Source organism: Schistocerca gregaria, chromosome X (assembly GCF_023897955.1).
Source record: "Schistocerca gregaria isolate iqSchGreg1 chromosome X, iqSchGreg1.2, whole genome shotgun sequence".
Classification (NCBI taxonomy): Eukaryota; Metazoa; Arthropoda; class Insecta; order Orthoptera; family Acrididae; genus Schistocerca; species Schistocerca gregaria.
This window is the reverse complement of record NC_064931.1, coordinates 277,448,750-277,461,256: the sequence shown is the minus strand read 5'-3', so window position 1 is coordinate 277,461,256 and position 12,507 is coordinate 277,448,750.

Below are 12,507 nucleotides of genomic sequence, written 5' to 3'. Positions count from 1 at the left end.
CTACAGAGACAAAATAATTTAATCTCACATTGTGTCTTGCATGGCAAATTAAATCCTTGTGCTTCTGAGAAAATTACCATGAGAAATTTCAAATTCTATGAGTTTCTAGATAGTATATTATGTCAGCACAAAGGCTATCTCATGTAAACAGAAGTTGCAACATGTACCTACACTAACCTTCTTAATGCTTTGATTTTGTTAAAGTTTTAAGCTCTTATGCACATGTTTTACGGTTGATACAGCCTTTCTCCCCAAAGGTAAATATGCTCATCAGGTAGTACAGAAAGGTGATGTGTGTTGATGTCAAGGAGTGTTTTCAGTTCAACAAATTGAAAACGAAACGAAATAGATGATACATTGTGTCACTGCCATTGAGTGGGCGACCTAGTATCCATTAAAACCCAGAGTTCTAAAATGCAAAACATTTTATTTGCAAGAATACAACAAAAATTTAATTGGAAAACTCTCATGAATCTTGACATCAGAACAGTCATAATAACAAAATAGCATCAGGTAACAGTATTATATAATACCTTGCACAGATCTGTTGATTATGGACTGCTTCTGCTATGGTCCTGCAGGATGCAGGAACTTATTGTTAGTGCATAAAAAGTGATAACACTCACCACATCAGTCAAGAAAATAAACCGCGTGGAAGCAGTTTTCCCATACTGTGTATGTTGCCTAGATCATTTCATATATGTTTGAACAGCTGGAGTCAGCTGAACTGTGACTCAATGCCAGGATACTATATGAAACGTCCCCTTAGAAAAATTATACAAGACTGTGCTTAAACTGACACACAATATTTTTAGCGCAACGCAATCTGACTTTCAATAATCCCTACAAAAGAATGGCCCTGACTAACATTAACCTATACCTTTCACAAATCACTTACCTCACAAAAAATCTTCGTTACTCGAACTACTGCAATACAGCGAGCACCACTACTGCCAGCTAAATAAGAGATTCAAACTACGGAAGGCACTAACTACTGATAGGTATAGTTAGCAAATGAAAGATTTTAATAGAGAACAAACAATGTATTTACCTTAGTAGTAATAATATATATATCACTTCATGACACCAATTCTTACAAATTTCAAAACTCCGCCATCTCTCTCACCACATCCACTGCTGCTGGCGGCTCACCTCCAACTGCGCAACGCTACACGCTGTTAGCATCCAGCTGCCGCTGCCCAACACTACAATGGCAGACAACAATGCAAACCAGCCACAGACTGCACAAGGCACAGCCAGTGATTTTTATACAGAGCGCTATGTGGCGGCAGCGTTACTAATAAAAAAACCTGAACAGCCTACTTACATAGCCCCCATGCTCCCCACAAAAAATTTTTACAAATTGTTTTGGGCAGTGGCCAATAATGATTTGATAAATTTTTTTCATAATTACTATAATAAAGATATCAAATGCACACACTTATTGATACAATGTTGGTCAGAAGCTAAAATTTTCTCACAGTCCATAAAGACAGTCCTGATCATTCATCAAAGTAAAATTGCAGTGTTTTTCTCAAAGTCTGAGTAGAAAAAGAAAATGCACACGGAACTAGTGGATTTCCATGCAGTCTTGAAGAAGTAGTGTTGTCCCTCCAACGGTAAGACAGTGCTGACTCTTGACATGCAGACAGGTAATGGGCCACAACAGAGCAAACCCACAGCAGAGTCAGTCGAAGTTTTGAAGAATATTGGTAGGTAGGTCATCTCAGAGCAGTAGTCCTGGTAGAGATTACGGTATTGGTGGGCCACCAGAGATGCAGACCGACTGTAGACCTTGTAGAAATAATGGTATTGGTGGGTCATCAAAGGTGTAGACCCACTGTAGTCCTTGTAGAGATGGCCAGCAGCCATCTGTTTGACTGTGCAGGCGCACAATCACCATTGAAGAGTCTTGCGGATAATATAGCAAGTCCATAACCACCACTTGTGCACTCACAAAAATTGTTTTTGAAATGTCCTTAGAACCAGCAATGCTGTTATCCAGTCCCTTACTGAATTATTAACACACGTGCAAACACTGTCAGTCCCTACTTCTCACATATTGTCCATATACTATGACCAACAGAAACGTGTGCAGTGGAATGTAATTTACAAGTTACTTAATTTGATGAACTGGTGTCAATTACAATTTTATAACATGAAAATACAATAACAAAAGTACAAAATACATCTTTAAATAACATAACAATACAGATAACATTTGCAATAGTACAAGCTTTACAAAAGAATCGAAATAGCAAATACATCAGTGTTACAAAAATTACGACATAAGTACATACATAAAAGATCAGAATAACTTTTGAAACATCAACTTCACACATGAGCATTAAAACAAAACACAATAAATAATGTCTGAACATATTTACAAAGAAAATAACATAGTATTTGAAAAATTCTATAACATAAATCTTATTAGCTAAACACATAAAGACAGGAAAAAGACAAATACACAAGGGTACATAAACACATAGAGGGATAATACAAAAGGAAAGGACAGGGTTTGTTTTACTGCAGTATTTTGCATAGAGATCTCCCTTAATTCATCATTATTCCCAAAAAGTCCTATCTAAACCTGCTTTCTGTATTCTGTTCACATCCTCTTTCAAAAATAGTTTTTCTCCACTGTACACTACTTTTTTGGCCAAACCATTTTTTTAAAGCTTCTCAATGCTTTTCTTCCAATTCATCATAGTTAGTTTCTTATATAGTCTACCCCCTCTTAAGCTAACTTAAATCTACTGAGCTCAGATGCTAAACTAAGGGACGAGGCAATGCCGTAGCACAAAACAATTAACACAAACAGCAATGATAAAAAAATGGAAATTGGCAAAAAAAGGCAGCAATATTACAACTAATATAAGGCAATGCGCAGCAAACAAGAAAAAATAAATCAGCAAACAAGAAAAAATAAATCCATAGTAAAACTGGCTTAACAGAGTAATACAAAGTGAAATTCAGTAGCACTATGAATGGCAAACAGCCGCAGCAAATGCTATAACTTATACCTAAACATGACAAAGCTCAAGCAGAAAAAATATTACACTAAAGACAACAATGCAGATAAGGACAATGTCTATTCACATCTTAATGTCTATGCAATTAAAGTGGTGCACCACAAAAATTTATTGTAAAAAAATATTACCATGTACTTGAAAAGACAATTCTGTATGCAATTTCTGTGAAGGGAAGTGTCTTTTTGTGCTACTTCGTTTTTTTTAAGTACATCATAAAGTTATTATTTACTGGATCTGTAGGCATAAAATATCTATATTAGTACATCCATAAAATTTATTTTAACCAATGATTCAGTGCAGTTAGAAACTAGATATTAAACAAAATGAGTAAATAAATGCATAAAGCAAGCCACATGGCATTTCTCTCAACTAGCAGGACAATAGCCATGAAATGTTTCTCGTCGTTTCATTAGGCATTTTAGTAAATATCATAAATTAAGAGCTCCACAGTGTAATCATATGTTTTCAAGTTTGGGCGTGTAGTATTTGCGATGCTTTCTTCAAAGGAATCTCAATAGCGAGGATAATGGCCTCTTTTTTTTTCTCCACCTGTGCCTCTGACAGGCACAAACTAATGGCTTTCTTTTGTCAGGTGGTTGTCGTGCAGCTGGGTGCCCACGACGCATTACATGCAGGTGGTCACTTAACTGTCTTATTGAAATATTTACAACACCAGTTTCCGCTACAGTGGCACTCATATAAAAAAATTCACAGGTCAAGAATTTGCGTTACAAATCTGTAGAAATAAAAACATTTAAATATAATAGTGTCCAAAAAAATTTCGCCAGCATAGTGATACATTCACGCATATACACACATTTCATAACTCTTAAAGTACGATTCTCGGTTTCCAACATCGTTTTTCACAAATCAGAGTCCCTAACCACTACTCATTATTCCTTAGCTTATTACACATGTGTATATTCGTCGACACTTCTTCAATATGTCATCAAAACAGATATGTAAAATAACCAAATAACTCATATAGCATCAGCTTAAACATACCTCAGCAGCATAATTCACATCGCCGTCGTAATAATATCATAACACCTCAGTCAAATCTCAAAATCGTCATAGCTTCCTCCAATAATTTCAATACCTAAAAAAAATTCTCTTCTCATGTCAATAGTGTCATCTACCTCAAACGTACTTTAAAAATCATGATCCCATACCAAATACATCATTCAAAGCTCTCATAGTATCACAATGGTTCTGAAAAAATATGAACATTCACAAAGTACAGACAAAATAAAATTTCGTAAGTGTGAAGTAATCCAACTGTGTAATTGCGTAAACAATGTGTCACTGATGTAGAAAAAAAATTTTGTTTCTTAGTTAAATAATCAGATAGCTGTGTAATTCTGTGTTAGAGAAATATGGTACCGATGTGTAAAATTGTATAAGGAAATACCATATTAGCTAAGGCTTCTTGTGCTTGCCAAACACATGGTACACAAAGTAAGCGTGTACCCCCCTGAGGAATAATGTAATTATATCCTCAGGTGTTACAGATTACAGCAATGGAATGAAATGTATCACGGAAAACTTTCTTTGTAATTCAAATATGTTGAAAAATAAATAGTTTAATGCGTGTCCTGTAGTGCTAAATGTGCATCTTGCTGTAAGACAATCTCTGTGGAAGTGTCGTAGTTATTGTCCTCCGAAAGCTAATTTCTGCAGAAGTCAATGTACTTACCTCATGATAAACGAAATTGAAATGCTTTGCGTATAGATATCTTAGTTATTACGCTTATTGCCGTGATGAAGTAAGTACTGTACTGTACATATTGTTGTGCTACAGAAAAGGCTGTCTCATTGTAGCTATACCACAAACGTTACTACTAAAACATGTTTTACTTTCCAGAAAAATTCAGAAAAACTGTGCAGATATAAAACAGATAAACTGCAAAAGCAACATTGTAAATTGTCACTCATTAGTAGCGTCGTGATAAAATCGTGTAGCTGTCACATAAACTAACCACTGTATCATCTGGTATCTCACAGAAAGTACTTTAAATCCAGAATGTATTTTCAAGTAAACCAAAATGTTGCATTAAAATCTCATTAGCAGTACTGGTAAATGTTCTAAGTATGTAAGCCTTATAGTCGTTACGTAATCGTGCAACTAACAAGCAAGAATTTACAAATAACGACACTGTGTCGTCTGTTCACTATAACAATGCACTCGTAAATACTGTCTAAATAAGTTCTCTAAGTTCTAGACTGGATAGTTAACTTCAAAACATTGTTGCATGTTAACAGATTCTTAGTGTGACGAAGCATACTAGAAATGTGAAGTGAAATGTTTTATGGCAAAGACAAAGTTAAAAAACAGACTATATTTCAATAAACGGTTTTACATGTGAAATGTGGTGCCATCATTTACCCTTTCTAGTTCGCAGAGTTTTAACTTCAAAGCAATTATCATGTTGTGTACGTCGGTAAGGAATGTTAAAATTTTTTCTCAGGGTTAGCGTCTTATGTTATTTTTCTCTGAGCAAGCCGGCGCACGTGGCTGCCTACGGTGCGAGTCATTGTCTGTTACCTCTTTGTTGGCGCGCGTCGTTACTGGGATTAGGAGACCTAACTTCTACAAATTCACCTTGCTGAGAGGGCCCTGCTCTGTTTGAATCCCGCCAGTTCTGATGCAATTCAGGTGTGTCGTTACGATCATATCGTCTGTTGTCATGTCGGTAATTTCTGTAATTAATTTGTTGTCGGTCACGTGGTGGAGAATTTCTCCCTGAATCGTAACTGCGCGCTGGACCGTTGCGTCTGAAGTTATTCCGTCTCCCTTGATAATAATTATTTTGGTTCCCGTATTGTCTGTTTCTCTTATTGTCTCTGTGATAGTCATTACTACGGAAATGCGATCTTTCTCTGTAACTATTACTCTGCCAGTGGTTGTCATATGGGTGGTGTCTGTTTTGGTCACGATTTGTGTTGTGAGAATGGCCTTGTCGTGTATTATTTCTGTCATCGCGGAATTGTGACAGATGTGACCTGTAATTGTTGTGCTCCTGTTTTCGCGTTCCGCGATTGTCAGTGTCAATTTCCAGTTCTTGTAACAGTCCCTGAAAAGCTTCAATGTCGTCTTTGCAACGTCCTACCAAAATAATATGCCGTAAATGTTCCGGTAATTTGATTAAGCAAATGCGGATGAGTTCTGAGGGGCTGTATGGGTTTGAAAGATACTGATTCTTACGTAGCATGTCTTCAAAATATTTGACAAGACTGGAAAATTCAGATTGTTCGAAATGTTTCATCATTATGATGCTTTGTTTTACTCGGTCGTGTGTAGCTTGAGACCAATATGCTGAGAGGAAGGCATGATAAAATTCTCCTTCACTATGACAATCGTGAATGACCGATCGCATTCTTACAGCTGGTTCATTCTCCAAGTAGCCACACATAAATTCTAATCTGTGCTCTAATGACCAGTTGCGAGGAAAACAATGAGAGAATTGATGGAGCCACGCTTGTGGATGAATGTCGTTGCCAGAATTCTTAAATGTTTTGAATTTACGTGTAGTAATGAACAGCTTATAGTCAAAATCATCGTGTCGGCGGGTCGCATACCGGTCATTGTTACGTCGTTTCGGTGGTTCCATGTCAAAATTCGGTGTACTTTGCCAACTTCTTTCATAATCTCCAAAGTGCCCTGTGTTGTTATTTTGTGGCAGTTCCGTATTTTTATGTCCCTCTTCCCGTATTGGAGTGCGAGTGTCCTCTGAAATACGTAATTCTTGTATTACCTGTGTCAACTGATCTTGTACTTCTCGGATTTCTCTTTGGTGTTGCGTATTAATTTGATTCTGATTTTGTTTGAATTTCCTAATTTGTTCGAACTCTTCTGTGTCATTAAAGACTACCGGTTTTGTGTCATTCAGATTATCATCTACCTTCGTAGATAAATTAGTGAACTGATCCAAAAGTTCGGCTACTTTCTCCGATAATGAACACATTTCCTCAGTGTGTTTTTCTGAACCAAGTTTCAGAGTGTCCATTTGTGTTGAAATCGAATCTACTGTGTCCTTTCAGTTTTCCTGAGTTCTTGCAAGTTGCGTAACCGAATCGGTGGATGCAACTGAGTCCATTTTAGCTTGCAAGGTGTCGTGATTTTCACGAACAACAGTTTGCAATTCTTTTATGGCTGCTTCGTGATTCTGTAATGAGTTTTCATGCCGCGAAAAAATAGGTTGAAAATGCTCACAAATTTGTGTTTTTACGTCATTACAGATTTTTTGACATTTCGATTCAATGTTATGTAACTCAGTAGTTAAATCTTCACGTGTTTGTTCAAGTGTGGTGTCTAACTTCCGAAGATTATGTTCCATTGTGTCCAACTGTTGCTGTGTTTGTCTCTGATTTTGCTCCATTGTGTCTAACTTTTGAAGATTATGTTCCATTGTGTCCAACTGTTGCTGTGTTTGTCTCTGATTTTGTTCCATTGTGTCTAAGTTTTGAAGATTATGTTCCATTGTGTCCAACTGTTGCTGTGTTTGTCTCTGATTTTGTTCCATTGTGTCTAACTTTTGAAGATTTTGTCCCATTTATTTCTGATTTTGTTCAAGCGTTGTGTCTAACTTTTGTAGCCTTTGTCCCATTTGCTGCATTAACTGTAATAACAGTGCACTGGTGTCTGAAACATGTTCCTCAGTGCTTTTCGGCAGTGCATTTGAACCGGCAATATTCGCATTTTGAAAAGCAGAAAATGTGTCTTGATTTATTTGAGAAAACGGTGAGGACTCAAAATCTGAATCTACAGTATTTGCAAGATTGTGTCCTGTCATTTCGGAATCCTGAGGCGAGCTGTTGCCGACCGATCGATCGATAACGCTTCCCTGTTCACTAATTGTTTGACTGCCTACACCATTATTTGCAACCCGCTCCATTTCCCTACACACAATTATCAAATTACTACTTTGAACATTAGTTAATTCATTACATGGTGGCGCTAACACACTGCTTTCGTCTTCACTGTCATTTCTCAATTTACTTTAGAGCCTAGTATTACGTTTTTCACACGCCATTATTGTCACAATTTTTCACACAACAACACAGAAAAACACAATTTGAAGAACAAAAATAAGAGAACACATTAACATAGCACTGAAAATAATATCTAGTTAACTGCAAGCGCAGCTGCGAAATACTTCATGCAAAACTACATGCATGCCACAACTATTTTACTGTACAACAATGAAAGACTGCAACTACAAAGGAAATTCTCTCTATGATTACGCGCTAGCAATAAACAAAGGCTACACTAATTACACAAACTACAAGGAAAAAAAAATCAGAAGATTCCAGTGAGGTATCCTTGGCTAAGGGTCGACATATGAAACGTCCCCTTAGAAAAATTGTACACGACTGGTCTATGTGAAACGTCCTCTTTGAACAATTATACACGAATGTGCTTAAACTGACACACAATAGTTTTTAGCGCAACGCAATCTGACTTTCAATAATCCCTACAAAAGAATGGCCCTGACTAACATTAACCTATACCTTTCACAAATCACTTACCTCACAAAAAATCTTCGTTACTCGAACTACTGCAATACAGCGAGCACCACTACTGCCAGCTAAATAAAAGATTCAAACTACGGAAGGCACTAACTACTGATAGGTATAGTTAGCAAATGAAAGATTTTAATAGAGAACAAACAATGTATTTACCTTAGTAGTAATAATATATATATCACTTCATGACACCAATTCTTACAAATTTCAAAACTCCGCCATCTCTCTCCCCACGTCCACCACTGCTGGCGGCTCACCTCCAACTGCGCAACGCTACGCGCTGTTAGCATCCAGCTGCCGCTGCCCAACACTACAATGGCAGACAACAATGCAAACCAGCCACAGACTGCACAAGGCACAGCCAGTGATTTTTATACAGAGCGCTATGTGGCGGCGGCGTTACCAATAAAAAAACCTGAACAGCCTACATACAACTATAAACAGCATCCCTCATGATTAAAATATGGAGATTAGTGGTATGCAGTGTACTGATACATTAACATTCCAACCTGAAATTGTAACCTTGTCATGGTCTGTCCAGTCATCTCCGCTAAACGACATAGATTTCAAAATAAAACTATGCTCGGATCAGGTTAAGTATATGCTTCAGGTAATGAAATGAATCTATATACACTCTTGGAAATGGAAAAAAGAACACATTGACACCGGTGTGTCAGACCCACCATACTTGCTCTGGACACTGCGAGAGGGCTGTACAAGCAATGATCACAAGCACGGCACAGCGGACACACCAGGAACCGCGGTGTTGGCCGTCGCAGCATTTGTGCACCGCCGCCGTCAGTGTCAGCCTGTTTGCCGTGGCATACGGAGCTCCATCGCAGTCTTTAACACTGGTAGCATGCCGCGACAGCGTGGACGTGAACCGTATGTGCAGTTGACGGACTTTGAGCAAGGGCGTATAGTGGGCCTGCGGGAGGCCGGGTGGATGTACCGCCGAATTGCTCAACACGTGGGGCGTGAGGTCTCCACAGTACATCGATGTTGTCACCAGTGGTCGGCGGAAGGTGCACGTGCCCGTCGACCTGGGACCGGACCGCAGCGACGCACGGATGCACGCCAAGACCGTAGGATCCTACGCAGTGCCGTAGGGGACTGCACCGCCACTTCCCAGCAAATTAGGGACACTGTTGCTCCTGGGGTATCGGCGAGGACCATTCGCAACCGTCTCCATGAAGATGGGCTACGGTCCCGCACACCGTTAGGCCGTCTTCCGCTCACGCCACAACATCGTGCAGCCCGCCTCCAGTGGTGTTGCGACAGGCGTGAATGGAGGGACGAATGGAGATGTGTCGTCTTCAGCGATGAGAGTCGCTTCTGCCTTGGTGCCAATGATGGCCGTATGCGTGTTTGGCGCCGTGCAGGTGAGCGCCACAATCAGGACTGCATACGACCGAGGCACACAGGGCCAACACCCGGCATCATGGTGTGGGGAGCGATCTTCCACACTGGCAGTACGCCTCTGGTGATTGTCGAGGGGACTCTGAACAGTGCACGGTACATCCAAACCGTCATCGAACCCATCGTTCTACCATTCCTAGACCGGCAAGGGAAGTTGCTGTTCCAACAGGACAATGCACGTCCGCATGTATCCCGTGCCACCCAACGTGCTCTAGAAGGTGTAAGTCAACTACCCTGGCCAGTAAGATCTCTGGATCTGTCCCCCATTGAGCATGTTTGGGACTGGATGAAGCGTCGTCTCATGCGGTTTGCACGTCCAGCACGAACGCTGGTCCAACTGAGGCGCCAGGTGGAAATGGCATGGCAAGCCGTTCCACAGGACTACATCCAGCATCTCTACGATCGTCTCCATGGGAGAATAGCAGCCTGCATTGCTGCGAAAGGTGGATATACACTGTACTAATGTCGACATTGTGCATGCTCTGTTGCCTGTGTCTATGTGCCTGTGGTTCTGTCAGTGTGATCATGTGATGTATCTGACCCCAGGAATGTGTCAATAAAGTTTCCCCTTCCTGGGACAATGAATTCACGGTGTTCTTATTTCAATTTCCAGGAGTGTATATTCAACTCATGTCATTTTTCATTTGCCATGACTACATAGATAATTCACATGTATAGAAATAAACTCTTTTCTCTTTTTCTCATATTTTATTATAAGTGCACTGTTTGATTTTATGATGACAAAATAATAATAATTACTTTATATCCACTTGCAGAGTCTGCGAATTACATACAAAATGCTTGACAGAATACAGTTTCTGATACGTATTTTAAATTATGTCAACATTAAATTAGTCAGACGAATAAATTTGTCGGGTAACAGTGATTAATGTGTCAGTTTTCATGGTCCAGTTTCATTTCATGGGCTTTTAGTGATGTTACTGTATTTTCCTACTTCATTCCATTTCTGTTTACACATCAGGAACATAGCAAAATACTTCCACCTTAACAGACATATCCAGAACATGCAAATTTGTCTTCCTTGCGAACCCTAAACGACTGGGTTGGAATTTGCCATCAGCTAGCCTGTAAACTTGATTCTGTGATGAGCGCCTACGTCCATTAGTTTTAAAGCAAGCACCAACAGAATTATTTCCACAAAAAATACTAAAAGCATTAGAAACAATCACAACAACAACAACAACAAAAGCAGCAACAGCAACTACATCAACAGCAGAGCCACCTCTGATACCAGCAGCGGCAGCAGAATAAATGGTAACAGAACCAACTCCACCACAAGTAATAAAAACATCAAGAACAGTTACACCAACAACAAATGCAGTAACAGCTTCATCAACTGCAGAGCCAGCCCAAATACCAGCTGGAAAATCGACAGAGACAGCAACAGAACCATCTTTAGCAACAGCAGAACCATCCACAATAGTAGAACCAGTACTGTCTACTAAAAAACTTCAGGCAGCAGACGGAAGCCAGTGCCTCCATCCCATCTAAATGATTTTATAGTAGTACCCAGAAAGAGGAGGAAGCCCACAAGAGAAACAAAGATATGCCTTATTTAAGTTGGAAAAGCAGAGAAATCTACAACAAGGTGTTTACAACTTTAAAACAATCCACCAGAATGTACAGGGTTTGAGCAAGAAATATGAACAATTAGACATGTTTGTATTTGAAACTATGCCTGATGTGCTTGCTATTAGTGAACAGTGATTATCTGATGCCAAATTTGAACTTTTTAAAGCTCTAAACATGGTACTAGCTAACACGTTTTACAGATCTTCTGTCAGATGCGGGGGTGTGTCAATGTACGTAAAAAGCACATTTGATTATAATTCTGTAAATGTAAGTAAGTATTCATTAGAAGGGACAGCTGAATTATGTGCAGCACTTACAAAGATCCCAAATGATGAAATTTATGTTATGTGTTTATATAGACTGCCAGGTGGAAACTTCGAAGTTTTCTTAACAACGTTTTGTGATATGATAGAGAATGTTTTTATATCACACCTGAACAATTTAGTAATTATAAGAGACTTCAACATTTCAACTTAGTAATTATAAGAGATTTCAACACAAATGTATTAGCAGATAAGTTACACACTAGACTATTCAAGTATACTCTGCTTGAATATAATGTAAGATACCTGATAAACACTGCAACCAGGGAGACTGAAACATGCCAGTCTGCAATAGATAATATAATCACTGGTCTTCATCTTTACGATCTTACGTCTTTTATTATTATAAGTGCTTTGTCAGACCACCATGCAGTAGAACTAAGTGTGCAAACAAAAGCGGTTCCTACACACAGTTGTTATAGATATATTAGGATGAATACAGACAAAAAATTACTCATTTGAATAACATGCTAAGGAATGTGGCTTGGAACCGTATTCTGACGACACATTATAGTTATGGCAAATTCTCAAGTGAACTTTACTACATTATCAACCAAGAATGCCCATTAATAAAAATAAGAATTCAGTCACATGTTGTGACCTGAAACTGG